The following is an 18,515-nucleotide window of genomic DNA, read 5'->3' on the forward strand; positions in this document are numbered from 1 at the left end:
TTTCTGTACATTTTGTATACAAATTCATTAAATAATTTTGCTTGTAAATGTCTATTTGCATCACGTTTATTACGGAAAACACATTATTTGATCAATTTACATTGTGCCCCTAACGTTCTTTGTGCACTCCTTACTTTTTCAACTTAGGAGCACATGTGCTCCTTGGGAAAAAAGTTAGCGTCAAGCCCTGATATATGTGTGTGTGTGTGTGTGTGTGTGTGTGTGTGTGTGTGTGTGTGTGTAAGTAAGAGAAGGACTGTTTTTAATGATTATTTTCAAGTCTGTGTGGAAACTAATTAGTAATCTGTTAATTAATTAATCTGTTGATTAAGGTGCTGTCTTCATTTCTTGTTTTGTTCAAACAACGGTTCAAAAATCTTTACATTAGGGAAGCAGGAAGCAGTGAGTGTGTGTTATTTGTTAAATTAGTAGTTTAAATGACAAACTTTTCTCAGAGTAATGTCATTGATTAAATTGTCTGTTGATCCACTAATTGACTGATCATTTCAGAGCTTTCTAAAAGATGTAGAAGTCTATAAAGAGGCAGTAACAAGGGATCACACCTTAAACTCAACTGCAGACTTAAGTCTTTGATCACAGTTTGTTGTTTTGTGGTTCAGCAATCAATCCACCTTTTGACACAATCTATTCTTTAGTCTGTCATCCACACTTGGTTTTCCCTGTTGGATCACATTCCCTTTTTAGATGTTTAGTGTATCTGATAAACCTGAGAGGGAAGATAAGGTTGGCAGAAACAGATGGGAAAATCTGAGATTGGATTTCTTCTGATAAACATTTGCTGGCTCGCCAACATGGTTTTAAAAAAGAATCTGTCTAAGATGTTGATAGTGGAAGGAAATTGATTCCTGTAAAGAAAAATGATATCATGACTCAGAAAAACAACATATAATTGATTGCTGTTTTCCAACTACCAACTTGTGTTGTTACACCATCAGGGCACAGGTGACATAAACTGTTTTGCTTTTAATTTTATCTTTAATTTTTTTACTTAACTCTTAAGTGTCTGTGCAGTCTTCTTCTCTAAATTCTTCAAGGTTTTTTACAGCAGTTTTGTATAGGCTGCCTGTAGGATAAGGCGCTTCCTATTGTAGCTGAGGGTCAGATGGGTTGCGCAGAGGAGACCCTTCCCCTCCAGTGTCCTCATGTGAACCTAAAGCAACCCAGTGAACCCTCTAAACCCTCACTGATTGGCTGTAGAAGAGCCAGTAGCATCCAATTAGAGATCATCCAGGCACGGCAGTGATTTCTGATCCCTCCCTCGCTGCCTCTCAATCCCTTCCCAGTTCAACCATGGGCTCAGAAGGTATCGATTAAGTGTGTGACCTCCTGCATTAGTTACGTGCTCATGCTCTTGGTTTGATGCTGTGCAGATGTCAGAACAAAAATGAACACAGTGTTTTGACTTCAGCTGTCAGTAGGAATTTCGAAGAATTCCCTTTGTTTTCCCCGTCTGGCTTCTAAAAGCTCCACAACAAGAGATATGATCACTGTTGGGTGTGGTTTCTGTTTTTCTTCTTGTTTTCATTGTTAAACTGTGCTGAGATGCTGCAGGCCAAAGGGAGCACAGGTGGGCGGGGATTAGAGATGACACCCAGGGAGGGTGGGATTGGCTCGAGGGTTTACCTGTTTAAAAATATCCTCTGAAGCGAGTTGCCGCAGGTCAGCGTTGTTCACTGATCCAGGTCACTAATTTGTGTGAGACCTTTAGGTCAAAGTATTAAATGCAGGCTAATCCAGAATGAACTTGTCCGTGTTGTAGGTATTTACAGGTTTAAAGACAGAATTAGGAAAACATGTTTTGGATCTGAGCGATCTGCAGGACCAGATTAGAATCAGCAGGCTGCAGGTGTTAGAAGAACATGTTACACATCAGATAATATTAGCTTGGTTGAGGCCAAGTGTATATGAACTCTGAGACATGATTATTTGGATATGACATACTGCAAACAAAGCAAATACTGCACATTGATGTGAATACTGGACATTGAACTGATGCAAAACACAGTGCGGTGTGTTTTAAAGATTACAAAACAATTCTTTGGGTTCCTAGTCAGTGCTGAAACATTGTTTGATACGTCATTAATTAGTTGATTAGTGGACAAATGCTCTGTCCTACTTCCATACTACACACTAATGCTGAGTAGATTTTTTTTCATGTAGTGTGTTCACACTTTAGAAGTGACAAATTAAATCTTCTCGCAAACAGCATGCAAACTAAATACGGTTTATATTTGAGTGTGCTGTTGATGAGCAGGATTCTCTCACAATCCACTGCACAAAGAAAACTGCTCACCCAAGCCCCCTGAAACAGCGCCCAACTTGGATTCCAATTTTTGTGTCAGCCAAACTGTGGCATTACTATTTTTATTTGTCATGTGATGCCATTGGGCCCAAAAAGACTCTTCCCTGTAGACTCAAATTGTAAAGAGATGTCTGTTAATCAGTGGATAACCTTTTTTTTTTTGAGTGTCACAACCCTTGTGAAATGACCTGTTTCACTGTAAGGTTCTATCCTATAACTTTTTGCAAGTTTAAAAGAGCAGCATGATAAAATCATTTTATCCCGCTTCAAGGCAGTGGAGTGCTTATCCGGAAGTAAGCTGCTCGGCTGGTGGAAGTCTCGAGTTCACCTGCTCTATTGGCCCAACAATGCAGAAGCACAGTGGAATATTCGGATAATTTTACACAAGGAAATCAAACTTTCTTGGCTTCATGCACCACTGAGTAATTTCCATAGGAATGAACAGGGCCCCCCCCTCTGACGCTGTATCCAGTTTTCTTTATACGTCCATGCTCACACCTGGAAAACCTCAAAATAAATTGTGGGTAGCTGCGAAACATACTAAAAAGAGGAAAACCAAAAATAAATATTCTATTATTTCCTACGCTACATTGTTAAAAAAAAAAATATATTTTTTTTTTAAGCTGTTAGTGTTACAACGATACTGGAATTTCTAACTTTATTACAGTACCTTGAACAATATCAATATTTGATACTATTTTCTGTTTACCATGGGGGAAAAACATTTTAATTAAAAGATAAATATAAGAAGGCTATAAAAGTACAAAGATGATTTTTCTTTTCTTGATTAGTAGCAGAGAACAGCATATGACTGTAGTAAACAATAACAACAACAGAGAGTGACAAAGCGCGTGTGTCGATACTGCAGAAAATTAGTATTAAAAGTATTGCAGGGGCGTAAACTAGCTCACCTGGTAGAGCAGGCACCCCATATACAAAGGCTATGTCTTTACCACAGCGGCTGCAGATTCAGTTCCAACCCATGGCCTTCTGCTGCATGTCATCCCCTCACTCCCTCACCCTTTCACTCTAATAGCTGTCCTGTTCAATAAAGGAAAAATGCCAAAAAAGATAGTGATAATCTTTAAAAGTGTTATTGTTCAGGATCAATATGTATCAATGAAGCAATACAGGGAGCACTACAAACTGCTAAAACAGTTTATCATAACAAGTATCATGTAGAATGTACTGTATAGGGTCAGTATGTAGGATTTGGGACAAATAATCATTAGCCTACTTGTGGTAATCAGGTCCCTGTCCTGATCTGATGTCCAGTCAGTAAATCCTGTCATGAATCATCAATGCTGTCCACATCAGCAGAATCTTTTTTTTCCCCGCTCCACCACACTATTCAGTATTAAGCCTCTGCATGGGATAATGAAGAGACGTAAACCTAAGAGAGCAAGCTGCACTGACACACACGGACTAAAGGTAGAGGATTTTGCAAACACAGTGTGTATTTGAACAGTATCTGTGTGTCCTGGTGCCTTTGAATAAAAGCATGATAGACTTGATAGGTTAACCCCCTCCCTCCCCACCAGCATCCAGTATTGTGTAATTCTCTTACACAAGCGAGGGGATGTGATGCAGATCTTCTAAGTCTGTAAGCCAGTCCAGTATAAAAGCAAGGTGTTACACAATTAAGTTATCCATTTTCAGAGCCACAAATTGGCATTATTATTCTTGCAAATGACGTACATTTTGAAAACAGCAGCCGGCGCTCGGTCAGTTGACCTCGGTGTAGTGCATCATCAGACTGTTGGTCTGTTAGTGAGTTTATCAAAGGAGGAGTCTAGTCTGTTGTTAGTGGTTGAGAATTTAATGAAAATATCCGTCTCAAGCAGATTGTTTCTACTCAATTAGTTTTTTGTTCATTTTCTGGCAGGGTTGCCTTTTAATTTTCCTGCTTTTGTTTAATCTCCTGATCACATCCATTTGTGAAGTAACGTGTTGACACCTTCAGCAGAAGGTGAGGTGCAAGGGAAAGGCATTTTAATATGCAACAGCCATGGTCAGTCCTCTTTAATTCAAATTATGAACCGAAGCCTCTGTTCAGTCTTTCATGCTGTCATTTCTAAAGAGCTCGTTTTAAAAAATAGCCTGTAACTCTAAGCAAATCTGAGAGTGATTTAATCTGAACAGATCGTGCCGAATAAGACAAGTTTGACTTGATGCAGTTCATTTTCTTGGTTCTTTATTGCCCCCACCCCCCCTTCCACTCTCTTTCTTTTGTCTCCACCTTTGTTTAAATCTGCCTTGAGCTCCTGCAGGGTTTATAATGAGGCCCTGGTACACACTGTTCAACGCTGCTGACGTATGAACCCAGGGTACGAGGCCAGTGTGTGTGTGTGTGTGTGTGTGTGTGTGTGTGCGTTTGGTAAGGTCTGAAAACCACTTTGGGTTTTCAGACCTTGAGAGTAAGGACGTTTTGGGATATTAAGGGAAATTCATTCTAACCTGAGGGTTAAGGTCTGGTATTATTTTTAGGCTAAAGTAAAGGTAAGGAGCAGGGGAACGCATTATGTCAGCGAAGGTCCTTTATAAATGCAGGTGTGTGTGTGTGTGTGTGTATGTGTGTGTTTTATAAAAAGAGTGTGTGGTGATTTTTCAAGCCGACTTTCAAGCTCTGTGAAGGAGAGGGAGGGAGAAGTGGTGAAATTAGAGGTGTGTGTGTGTGTGTGTGTGTGTGTGTGTGTGTGTGTGTGTGTGTGTGTGTGTGTGTGTGTGTGTACAATGTCCTTGCATCTTGGCATACATCTTGTACAACTTTTTTTTTTTCTCGTAAGCTGAACAGTGGCATTATTAGCCAGATCTTATGTAAGGCAGCTTATGCAAGCAGCTGTCTTCTCACTGCCCCCCTCCTTTATCATTCGTTTTTATTTCTCTCTCCCTCTCTTTCCCTCTCTCCTTCAGGGGGCTTTCAAGAGGTAAAGGGGTAATTACATGGTATGTTTCTCTTTGAGTGCATATGTGAAGCATTTTATCCAATAAACCCTCAGTAGGACACACATCCGTATAAGAATGCACCTGCGTTATCAAACTGGGGCAGTGATGTAATACAAAGTATGGAGTCTGTATGTTCACCCCATAAAATCAAAATGTACCAGAAGATAAGGTCTAAGGTGTGTGTACATGATAATATCACGTCATATTTTTAGACTTTTGTTGTTTAGCTTTGGATATTTGTAGCTGTTCTGTGGGAAGAGCCTCCATCACACTGACAGCAGAGCACATGACTGACTGATATTAAATATCAGAGCCTCCCATAGGCGCATAATTAGTTATGGTTGGAGAGGGTGGGTTGAAGGGAAGGTTAAAGGATGCTGGAAAACAACAATGCAGTCACAAGCCTCGGCCTTTATGTACGACTATACCATATCTGATCAGGAAGGGTTCAGTTTTGTGTACAGTTTCACAATCTGCGTCATTCCTGCCAGTCTGGGTATTCTATTACAGATTGTACAATATTTAAACAAAGAAAGAATAAATACAGTAAGCAGTTCTGTTTGGTTGGGCAGTCCCTGTCCACCTTATTCTCGCTACTATAGAAACGATGATGGACGCAACTTACGGTGAGATAGCAAAAGTAGCAATAAGCTGGTCCTGTCTATGGTTAGTCCCAGTGGCTAATCAGGGTGGCCAACCACCAGCAGTGGTTCTTTATGAAAGTAATTTGCCTACAGTTTAGAAAATACTGCTTTTCTTTTCTTTTCCTTTTTTTTAACAGATATTTAAGACGTTAAATATGTATTTTATAAGTGTCTTTGCAGAGCCTTGGTAGGTTACCTGTTGTGCTGTTTGCCGCCATACTAACAACCAGACTAACTGTGCGTTCCAATACCCATATTACTATACTGTATAGTATGCCAGAAAAGACTCAGTATGTCCCAATACGTAGTATGTCGAATGCAGTAGGGCATTAATTTTGATTTTGATTTTTTTCAGGTCGACTTATCTGTCAATAAAGTCAAAGTCGAGTCGACAAGTCATTTGATGACGTCATCACATTGACACGGCGGAGGAAAGTGAAGTATCTCCACACATGTGATGTGTGTCTGTCAAGGCCCGAACATACTCAGGCGGAACGTACACAGAACAGACTCTGCAGAGGTCCGCGCGGACTCAAAGTGGACGTCCGCAAGCCCTGTGCGCGCAAAGCTCAGATTTTACGACCGCGCGGACTCCGCTCCGCGCACCAGTGATATCGTGGGGATTTTTCACGGATCATTTTTACAGGAAACTACAACACAGAAGTGCGCTTGACTATGAAAGCCCGAATGACTGGAGTCTGCTCCGCTTATAGTACGCCCGAGTATGCTCACTTAGTCAAGGATAAAGTATCAGTGTAAGCCAATCAGAGGCAGCGATTGCATTCCGTACACAAGCACACAGAGACAGAGAGGGGGAAAAAACACACGACTTGTCAACTCCTCCCGGGGGGTGTCGACTTGTGCCACTGACGTCGACACGTCGACAAATCGACTTTTCTGTTAATGCTCTAGAATGCAGTATGCCAAACTTGGCAATTGCCTAGGGCCCCGAGCTGGAAGGGGGCCCCCAGAGACGGCTGACATTGGTCCATATCAATGACAATATGATGGAACCCCTATAGACACTGCAACAACGACCAAGGTGACCTTCAAGGTGCCTCTTGCCTGGGGCCCCCAGAGTGTCTTGAAACAGCCCTGTGTTCTACTACATCCGGTCAGATTTAGCTGTATGTAAGCCAGCATGCTTTTCTGGCTATTGTGACCCATAATCCTCTGCACAGCAGACGGTATGTCACATTGACTCAATTGAATTGATTGAATATTAATTGTTTAAGTGAACAAAATAATAATAAATATCACAAACAACAGGACATAACTATGAAAATGACAACAACAGAGAACTGCAGATGTAATTTCATTGTCGTCAATATAATATGTTAGAATTACAATCTGTGCAGTTCTAACTTTAAAGTTAAACTTTATACACTGCGAAGTAACAACAATAGATCTCTTCAGGTTGATCTGTCTTTTGTGAACTCTGGTGTTTGTTTCTCTTCAAGATAACGATATAAAAGCAAAGTCAAAGTTCAGGCCATAAGAAAGTAGTAAGTCCTGACTGCATACTGCTTGCTTGCAGCAGTACGTACTTTTTAGGGGCAGCTGCAGTACCTATTAAAAGTAAAAAGAAAAAGTAAGTGATTTGGAACACACCCAAAGTTCAATTTGTGTCTTCAACAACAGTATAAACATGTACCCAGAATAAAAAGGATTGTCCCTGTAACCACTGTTACAGTTTGATATTGGCTACCAACAGAGAGGAATAGGTTGCCACCTGTCCCGTTTAACCAGGTATTGTACGGTATTGAAAAATGATATCCACTCTCCCTTACTGAATTACGATGGGACATGATTCTTGCACACCCTGCTCTTATTGCATACACTATGTTTTCACATGCTTGGAAGGACATCAGAAATATTAACCGAAAGAGTTTCACAAGACATTGCGAAGAATAGCAGGTGTGTCACCCAACATCAGTACATGATGTTCCCTGTTTTTCCCTGTCTGACTGCATTCTCAACCCACATTAGGAAATTCCTGTTATTTAATACACTCAGCAACATACTTTGAATTCTGGGTTTAGTCATTTAGTCTGAGAATATTTTGCTGATTTGCTGCACTTCTCTCATATGAAGTTATTTTTTACTACTGCTTAATAATACTGACATAACTGAGGTCTTCTGCTAAATTTGGTGTTATGTTTCACAGTAGAACTCCGATTTAATAAATCAGCAGTTATAAAGATGTAAGTGGAGCATTAGTTGGGAATCATCCTCTTGATCACTTTACATGGAGCTGGAGTTAATACTAAGTTATGTTAATGTTTGGCCATTGTGTTAGTGTGTGTTTTTTGAGTCGTAAGAAATCAGAAATCATCTTTAGAAGGAGTAGATGTTTACCATACGGTAGTACGGCTCTGTTAAGATAAAAATGCTAACGAAACAGGGTAAGGTAATATTTTCCCGTCACTGGTGACGTAGCTGGAACATCTCCACCTCGTTTATTGTCCGCTAAATGACGTTGCACACCTACATTTTCAGAACAAAATAGAACAGGCTGCAATGAGAGTCTCTCTCAATGGGATATTTAAAAATAGTGGATTTGTGCTCAGGCAAGTCACATGATCCGATCGAAATAATATATATTTTCTACTCTTCTACTTACTCTTGAAGATGCCCTCATTACTAAAAGTCTGTGTCATCCAAGAAAGACAACAAATACTTAAATAATAGTCAAAGTTGGTGTGCTGATGGATTCACATCGTCAACTCATGCATTGAATAACATTACAAGTAAAAGCGCACTGAACTGGGAACTGCCCATTAGTTCGACAGCCCATTGGTTCGACATCCCATTGTTCCGACCATATTAAACTAATGTTCCGAAGTCTGTTCCGAAATCATCATGATGCCCTGTGGTTAAGGTCTGGTTAGGTTTAGGCACAAAAACCATTTGGTTAGGGTTAGGAAAAGATCATGGTGTGGGTTAAAACGAAAAAGAAAGTGACAAACACATAAGCCTGATCTATTCCCTCTGTTATTCACCTGGAACCACCTTCTCACAAAGGGACCTCAAAGTACCCGTCATTCATGCAAACCAAAGCATTATTGCAGCATAAATAGGAAACGAGTGCCAATTTACAATAGTTATGACCTCGTTGTGACACACTCAGGTTTCAGCCTCCTAGGGTGAAAACTGTAGCTGCCAAGGGGTGGGAAAATTTGTAGACCGGCGGATGTATAGAGCAAACAATTGAGCTGTTGGTCGCAGGTAATGAAAGTAAATGGACTGCACTACTGTAGCCAACTGACTGAGTTTCATATCCTGTAAAAGGGGATGTATTCATTGTCAATATTGAAATTGACATTTTACTAAGACCTGGTTACGAAGTTGATACAATTAGTCGATGAAAAGAAAATTAAACGAACAGTCTTCATAGTTAATTAATAGTTATGGTCGATTAACCGAGGCAAAACATTCCCTGGTTCCAGATACACAGATGTGAAAATTTGCTGCTGTTATGTTAAGACATCTTGAGTGCTGGCATTTTTACTGGTTTTCGGGATATTCCATAGACCAAACATTTAATCAGAGAATCAAAAAAGTAATAGAGTAGCTGATATAAAAAACAAGCAAAGTTCTGATAAATATTTGTAAAAAAAAAAAAAAAAAAAAAATATGCAGATTTTGAAAAACTACTTGAGATTAATTGTGCAAACATTATTGATTGGGAAAAAAAATCTCGAATAGTTTCACTTTAATAACATAAAACACAGACAGTTTTGGTCATTGCCCAGAAATTATGTTTCTAAATGATTATTATGTCACAAGACCTCAGTATCGTTCACATCAGCTCCAGCTTTTGTGTCCATGTGCCTTGAGATATTCAGATTGGTGGATTACTCATTTTGGGAGGAGATCCCACATGTTTATAACCTCACGCTGGTTCAGCCTACAGTGTTGTCCTATTTTTTACCAGAGAAATTTAGGTTATCCCACCCCCTCCCCTTTTCGGTCATGGGGGGTGATTTTAGGACACCAGACAGAGCAGACTGCTCCCCTCCCCCCTGCCTCTCCATACACACACCCCCACTCCCACATCTCTTCCTGTCTTTGTCCATCTCTCCCATCATCCCTCATGCCTCCCTCTTTTTATTTTTATTCCCCCCTCTGTGCTTTTTATATTTTGCCCTCATCAGCATTTCCATATTCACTGAATTTAAATTGCTTCTCACTCCGTCTGGCCCAGCCAAAAGCAATATCGTACTCCACAATGCCATGTTGGCTGAATCAGACGTCCTTGGAACACCCCCTTGGCCCGCTGCGTGAGGTTATGTAAGGTAAGATAGGGTGTGAAACACGGATGGTTTCTTATTCCCTGTTAAGATTTCAACTTTCCGTTTACAAGTTTTTTAATGTTTGAATGTAAGTTTGTGGTAGCAGCTGTAGCACAGATGAAGTTTCCCTTCTGTGCATATTTAATTTTTAAGTTTTTTGTGGTACAGGCAGTCAACAGTGTCATCTGACAGTGATACAGAACTTGTGATTAAATGTTTACATCAAACGCACATATGCACCAGCTTTGCTTTACCACATTACATCCGTCCGTTGCATCTCTTCCTGTGATTCCCTTATGAGTGTGAAGGCAATTTAATTTCCGCTCTGTAAAGGCGGACCCCGCCAGTAACAATGACAACTACTACAGGTGATTACAGAATGCAAATACTCTGAATAGCCATCGCTGAAAAAATGCAGACCATAGTATTAAAAAATGGTATTTGGTATAATGAAAGCTTGAAGGATTATATGTTGTGTCATATTAAAATGTGTTCGACAAATAAGCAATTTTTTAATTAAGCCATTTCAGTACAGCACAGATATTTACTACCACTCACTGTCGCGAGGTATCAGCAATCAAATGAGTTCTTTGATCAAATGTCAAGTGCTTTTATGTTGTAGTGTGGAAAACAGTTGCATTCAAAGTCAAAAGTGCCATCATTCACTTTTCAATGTGCAGAATATAACTTCAGCAACCCTGTGAACAAACATACTGTAACATCACCCTGCTGTATTGTCAGGGCTTTGACTGCTCCACGTGTAAACTGTCTAGTTCAATGCCAAAACAACAAGACTCGACCATGATGCACCCTGTGGAGAATGTCAGATCAGTGCAGAGCCGAAAGCATCACATTGTGACATTTGAAGAGAAGTTAGCTTTTATGGACACAGCAAGACAAACACCTGCACCCAACAGTATAATGCAATGCACTGCAACAACCCTGCAATAAATCCAACCTTTCTGAAACCTCATTTTGAAAGTGTGCCAAGGATTTATACACACCTGGATGGTTTCATTACATTTTAATGTGTTTGTATAATTTTGAACACCCAGTGGACATCCTTCATAAAACTGAATCAATACACACTCTGCAGAAACATTGAACATAATCCTCACAAAGTTATTGCAGGCTGGTTGCATTGGAATGCCTGATGTTGAACAGGTGTTAATAAATCATGTAAGAGCTTGTGTCAGTTAAGAAAAAAGTCTAACCTACAAGTTGGACCAACATGGAGCTGCTCAAAGTAGCAAACATATACTGTGTGTTATGCAACTGCTATTTTACAGCGTTAAAGCCTGACATGAACTGAACAGTTTGGCCTACTTTCCTCTGGTATATAAAGTTACATAAAGCCCAATGGCAAGGAATCAAGCGGTTTTTGGCTGTGACTCCCAAGTTATGTGGGCTAATAACAAGCTGTACAGTATGTCTTTGGCAGTTTCATGTGACTAGCATTTGACTATGTAGAAGTCATGTCAGATAACTTTAAGGGAATGTTTTTTAAACAAGAAAGATTCCTCACAGTGTCCTTTTTCGGCATAAAATACATGGTAATGCACTCTGCACTGCAACTGCAACATGTTTTTGTGCAATTTGAAGGTAAAAATATTGCAAGCAGAGTTTATAATTAACTGAATTCACTGGTAAAGTACAATCTACTTTGGTGCCAGTAACGTTCCTGGCAGTGTGACATCCTGTCAACAGCTTTTTCCATGTCAGTACTAAGATAGTTATTCTGTTTGGCTTCGAGTGGCAACTGTAGACATAGATGCACAAACAGTATGTTCACAAGTAAGAGGCACACATAAAGGCCTCCCAGCCAAAATCTGCAGCCAACACTTCCCTGGCATGTAATGTTGCATAAGAATGATCCAAGTACTGTATGTGCTTGTTCCCAATTTAATGTGGTGCACTTTCCCAACAGTGTGTTTCTCTGGTTGATAAGGTGATAACAGCACTGCCCTTTGTGATGCTCGTGTTTTGACTGAAATATCTCAACAGTTATAAATTGCCACAACCTTTTGGACATTAATGATCTCTGTCTTGTAGTGCGAGTAGTATCGACCAATGGCGTTTGAGCGGCAGGTAGACAGTTTGTATGGAGAGGTGGAATTTATTGGCCGAAATGCAATCTTGATACCCGGCAGCTATCGCAAGGCTCAGCAGTAAGGATTGCCCAATTGCCCACAGCGAGTAAAGGGCCAGTAGACTACTAAATCTAACAGCTCACTTGCACAATTGAGAAAGACGTGAAAAGGATTAAACACATCTTTTTGTTTTCGGAGCTGATGATGAAAGTAGCTATCTTACTTCATCTTCATTTCAGAAGAGTTGATTATGTACAGTACCAAGAGAAAATGGTGGCAGGTAAAGACAAAGTTTATGAGCTGAGCGCAAGAGAGCATTTCAGTTATCTTTAAAAGTGGAGTGGGTATTGTTAGAGAATGCCTGTTAGTGAGGAATGAATCCATCCTTAGGGAGAAGGAAGGAGGATTATCATGCCATTTTCAATATACAAGAATGTTTGTTGCTCTGCATCTATGAACCACTGTGTGCTTGTTCTGATTCATTTGCTTAAATAAAGATTGAACATGACAGTTCATTTTAGTCTGTTATTTGCTAATTGCGAAGAAATAAAACAATAGGGACAAGTAAAAATTGACCAGCGGCGAGTAGATTTGTGATCCACTCGCATTAATATAGAACCCTGTATTGTCTGCTGATGGCTTTCTATCAGCTTTTTATTTATCTGCATTCATGTGCACATATCTTTATAGAGATTAGCCAAAAGGACCAGAGCATGGAAGACAAAGTCTTGGCCCAGATAACCTGCTGGCCACACCGGAACCCCCAAAATACTGGCCTTTGCTCCCAGAGGCAATATCGTTGTCAGACTGACAGCCAATGGGTTTTGAAATTGTAAAAACATTGGTGGTTTGGATCACAGGGTCTAGACTGTGTATACTAAGCCTGCTATTAGCTGCCTATATTAGAGGGAATCTCTTCCCATTCTGTTTCCTGTGTGTTACCATTTTCAAAATCCCTGTTGCTATGTGAAACTGGTCTCACATAGCAAGGCCTGTAGCCACAGTGTGTTAGCGCTGTGCATAAAACACCAACCTCCAAGCTAGCAAGCTACATGCTAACATGTTTTTTCAATGTTTTATGAGGCCTTTTGTCAGCCAGCATCTTGCAATTCTGCCAAAACAGGTTTCTTCTCAACACAATTTTGCAAGTGCACCATAGCTCCATTCTTGGTTTAGTGCCATCCAAGATCATTGTGAATGGTTTTAAGAAATAAAAACAACTCATAGCATTTTTTTCACCCTTTGTGGGGACTTATGATGGGTTCTGCCAGAGCATTCTCCAGCGCAAGCACAGTGCAAGATAGATCTGGCTATGCAAGACAATAAGACCCCATCATTTTTTGTCTCTTGCCACCATGAGGTCAAATTTAAAGAAAATCTAAAACTTTGTTTTTTGGACCGAATTTCTGCAAAACTGTACTTTGTGTTTTGTGCTAATTAGCAGAATCAGCACACTCAACTGAGATGGTGAATGTGTTAAACACTAAACTTGCTTAACATCAGCATTTTAGCATGGTAACATTAGCATTTACTTCAAAGCGCCACTGTGCCTGAGTACAGCTTCACAGAGCTCCTAGCATAGCTGTAGATTCTTAGTCTTGTTTTAATGTCATTTACTTTTTTTTATGCTCACATAAACTTTTCAGAAGTATTTTACATCCTGGTGTAAGTCCCTTTAATTGTAGAGTCTTTAAAGGGAAAACAGAGTAATTTATTACGAGCAGAAACAGTGGGGTATGTGTTGTTTATAGCATTGTGAGTCTGTGTGTGTCCTGGAGACAACTATTGTAGTTTGAACTCCCACCAAAGAGTTCTTGAGTAATTTGCGAGGTGTATGTATGTCTGTCTGTGGACAGATTTTGTCACCAGGATAGCATCACAACCGTGCAAGATGCCCTCACAACACTTAATAGGTGTGGAGCAGAAATCATAATGATGGCCCAGTTTGAAGATGGGTATGGTTAAAGCAATGGTGGCTGTGGCTCAGGAGGGAGTGTGGCTGTTTTCCGATTGAAAGGTCAGTGGTTGATCTAAATGTCAAAGTGTCCTTGGGAAGGATACCCACATTGCTCCTGATGGCTATGCTATGTTTGTGAGTGATGAGCAGGTTGCACCTTGTATGGCAGGTTTTGTCATCAGTGTATGCATATGTGTGTGAATGACAATTGAGTAGTCACCAAGGCTAGAAAAGTGCTATAGAAATGCAGTCTATTTACCATTTACGAAGGTCGCCAGAAGTCATATTGAAGGCCGAGTTTGAACATGGGTGTGATCCTAGCAAGAGTGCCAGAAGTATAGGGGTAGTAAGTAGGTAGGGGCCATTGATCCATCCACTCTATGCCCCTTATCCACATTAATTTTACCTCGCAGATCACTGTATCACGACTGGTGTGATTCCATCACAAGATGGTCTCTAGTTAAAGCAGCTTATGTTTATATGTAGAAATGTTGGTAGAAATATTGACATGGTTGTGTCGCCACAAAAAAAGTTCTCGGGAGCAAGTTGTGTAGGACATTTGGGTCACATAAAGCAGCTAAAACCTAGGGCTACGACCAGTCATCTGCCAACAGTAAATATTGGTTTCCTCTAGCTGAAGGGGTTATCTTTCCCTAACCCATGGTAGGAAACAAGTTTGTCTTGACGAGGATCAGTGCTGCAGCAGTGATTGCCAGTGCGTGGGTCAGGGGCCCCTCCACACAGTCCTTGAGCTGATTTGAGGAGGTTTCACAGGAAAATGAGGGATATTTTTATTTCACTCCCTCGAACATGAGTGGAATAAAATGAGATGCAATGAGAACATGATTACCTTGCTCTCAAACTTGCTGCCATCATCTGAACTGCACTGCAGAATTCCACTTCCACAGTGCTGTCGTAAGTGTTCTTTAAGAAATCTTTCACAAGTCTGTATGTTTTCCTTTGGACACTTTTATGCTTCAGTGCAGGTGATAGCCGTTGCCATCACCTGCACTATGGCAGTATGTCTTCGGGTTATCCGTCCGTCCGTCCCATTTTCATGAACGTGATATTTCAAAATTGCCTTAACGGCACTTTCTTAAAGTTTGGCTCAAACGTCCACTTGGAATTAAGAATTAAGAATTGATTAGGTTTCAGTGGCCACAACTCGAGGATCAAGTGTTGATATTTTATATGCAAAAGGGCAACTTCACTGTGACATAATGTTCTGCAAACACACTTCTGGCCATTAATGCCATAGCTCATGAACAGAGGAGACATTTGGTCAGATACTGAATCGGTGACACTAATCTTGGGTGCCCACCTTAAAACTGTGCTGATTGTATAGATCTTCTGTGCTGCCAGGTTGAAGAAGTGTGTGAAGCATCCATGTCTGTGAAAACATGGAAACTGTAAACTGTACCTGCAGCCTGACGGGTGTGCAGAGGCAACAGATGGTAATTCTAATTCTTAATAGGAAAAAATCTACAGTCCATTTATTCAAATAGGCTCTGTGGTCATGTACACATGTTTTGGGCGAAACCAGGACATCAGAGTAAAAGCGAGTTGACCAGGTCCTTGGTTACTGGTTCTCAGCCCAGCAACAAGTCCATAAAGGCCAGCTTGGTAGAATTTATGAGGCTTATAAAACCGCCCTGTCAGGCCGGTAAGTCAACTTGGCCGGAGCTACCTGTTGTGTAATCTGCTGTGTAATGTTATGCAAGGTGAGCTGGCAGGTGATCAAGAGTAAACCTTGCTTTGATACTGTGTGTCTGGGCTCATCTGAGTGGGAGTGCATATTATTTAAAGCCTTTGTTTTTATCCAAGCCAGACAGCTAAGGCGATAATTCTTGTTTACAGCGGTAGATGTAGGGGAAGGAAACGTTTAACTATAACTCAGAGGCCTTGGTGAATTCATGTGATTCATGTATTTGTCGTTGGGAAATGCATTGAGAAAGTCATTTTCGAAATTGTTTAAATTTCTGTAATGTCAAGGTTTCCTCAGTGGTTCTGTGGATTGCGACATTGGTAATGATATTTTTGTGTTCCTCTGAGAATTTAAAGAATGATTATGATGTTTGTTGTACACAACAGAATTATAGCTCTATAAAACAAAAAAAGGAACAGAAAAACTTGCTTTTACCCAACCACAACTGATAATGAAGGGCACGGCAGCCGTCTGTGGTTTCAGTTTATGATTGTTACACTCTGGCACAGAGAAAAGCTTGTGAGTAATGCGAGCATAATTTTCCTGCTGCTGAGAGATGGAGCTTTGAAAGCATCCCAGACACTCTTGAGAGCTCTCTCATTGTGTGTGTGTCTCTCGGTGGTACATTTCCATCTGTCCATCTGCTCTGCATCTCTGTCTTTCATCTGCAGGTCATGATCTTTGTTACGTCTCTCGCAACGGACCTCGTACCATCCTCCTGTCCTTTCTTTTCTTAGATAGTGCAGCTGAAACAAAGAATATGATCCATTAGTTTTTCTCAGGAAAAAACACAAATTATATAAATGTGAGAATGGACTCAAATACTCAGTTTTGTGGCTAAAATGAACTTAAAATATGTTTAAATCCCAAATTTCCTGAATGGCAAGTGCTGTTCTCTGTGTCCACTTCAAAATAACTTTTGCATTTTGCAGCACTGTCACTTTTGCATTGTGCCTTTAAATGTTTGGTTCACATGCCATCGATAGTTTGAATGCAACAGCACCTGTGCAGTGTTGCAGCAATTACTTCTTGTCTAGTTTAATTTAGTTTCAGTTTTTTTATGCCTTGGGCCCGCCAATCGCCATGGCTGCAAACATTATGTTTTCAGGTTGTCTGTCCATCCGTCCGTCTGTCCCAGTCTTGTGGATGTGATATCTCAAGAACGCCTTGAGTGAATTTCCTCAAATTTGGCACAAAAGTTTACTTGGACTCAACAAGGAACTGATTAGATTTTGGTGATCATAGGTCAAAAGTCAAGATCACTGTTACCCCATCTGTCTCATTCTTGTGAATTTCAAGAACACCTCAAGGGAATTTCTTCAACTTTAGCACAAACATCCACTTTGACCTTGCATATGTCTCATTTTGTGAACGGTATTCCTCAAGAATACTTTGAGGTAGTTTTTCCAAATTTGGCACAGACATTTACTTAGACTTAAGGATGATCTGATTAGATTTTGAGTCAGGGGTCATTGTGACCTTGCATACCTCTCATTCTTGTGAACGCGATATCTCAAGAACAACTTGAGGGAATTTCTTCAAATTTGGCATAAACATTAACATTGATTTAAGGTTAAAATGATTTGAATTTGATGGCCAAGGATCAAGGTCACTGTGACCTTGTCCGTTGCATTCTCTTGAATGCAGTACCTGAAGAACATCCAGACGGAATTTCTTCAAATTTGGCACAAATATCTAGGGAAATTTCGGTTTATTTCAACCTGTCTCCTATCGTCCTAAATTTGTTTCAAGTGACTAGTGACATAAAAATAATAGTTAGCATGTTAGCTGTTAGCCTAGATACAGCCGGGGCGCATAGTAGCGTCAGACCTGTTAAAACGTAAGTGAACGTGCATACTTCAAGTGCAAAGTTAGTCGACGATTTCAGGCACGTTATGAGATCGCTGCTTGTTCTTGCAATATTTCAGGCACGCTATGAGATCGCTGCTTGTTCTTGCGATATTTCAGGCACGGTATGAGATCGCTGCTTGTTCTCGCGATATTTCGGCCGCGCTTTGAAAAGCAGAACTAAATGGTAAACAAACATGGCAGCACACCGGTAAGGTAAGACAACACGTTTACATGTCGTTTTCTATATGTTCTCTGACATTTATCCTAACGATATGAGGCGGTCTTTGTGGAAAAAAAGCTTGTTTAGTGGACTAACTTTGCACTTGAAGGTTGCCCGTTCACTTACGTTTTAACAGGTCTGACGCTACTATGCGCCCCGGCTGTATCTAGGCTAACGGCTAACATGCTAACTATTATTTTTATGTCACTAGTCACTTGAAACAAATTTAGGACGATAGGAGACAAGTTGAAATAAACCGAAATTTCCCTTTAAGGATAAACTGATTAGATTTTGTGACCTTGCGTCCATCTCATTTTGTGAGTGCAATGAGACAGACTTGTTTGCCCAGTACTCCACTTAATAATTAACATTTGGTTAGATACTGAACTGGTGACACTAATCTTGGTGCCCACATGGTAACTGTGCTGATATCTTATGTGCTTCCGAGGGGAAGATGTGTGTGAACATCCATGTTTTCACAGAC

At 40.4% G+C, this 18,515-nt stretch overlaps 1 protein-coding gene across 2 annotated transcripts in view; it reads left to right on the top strand.

Moving 5' to 3' along the window:
• LOC126402688 (helicase ARIP4-like) overlaps positions 1-18,515 on the top strand; it is a 99,584-nt gene that overhangs the window by 13,467 nt on the left and 67,602 nt on the right. Inside the window, exon 1 of one of the 2 annotated variants that reach the window (XM_050064856.1) lies at positions 10,046-10,211. The exons of the other annotated variant lie outside the window; for it this stretch is intronic. The gene's annotated coding sequence lies outside the window, so the exon portion shown is untranslated. Of the gene's footprint in view, positions 1-10,045; positions 10,212-18,515 lie in introns of those variants that run through there. 2 annotated transcript variants of the gene reach the window in all.

This window comes from Epinephelus moara, chromosome 16 (genome assembly GCF_006386435.1).
Source record: "Epinephelus moara isolate mb chromosome 16, YSFRI_EMoa_1.0, whole genome shotgun sequence".
NCBI classification, from domain to species: domain Eukaryota; kingdom Metazoa; phylum Chordata; class Actinopteri; order Perciformes; family Serranidae; genus Epinephelus; species Epinephelus moara.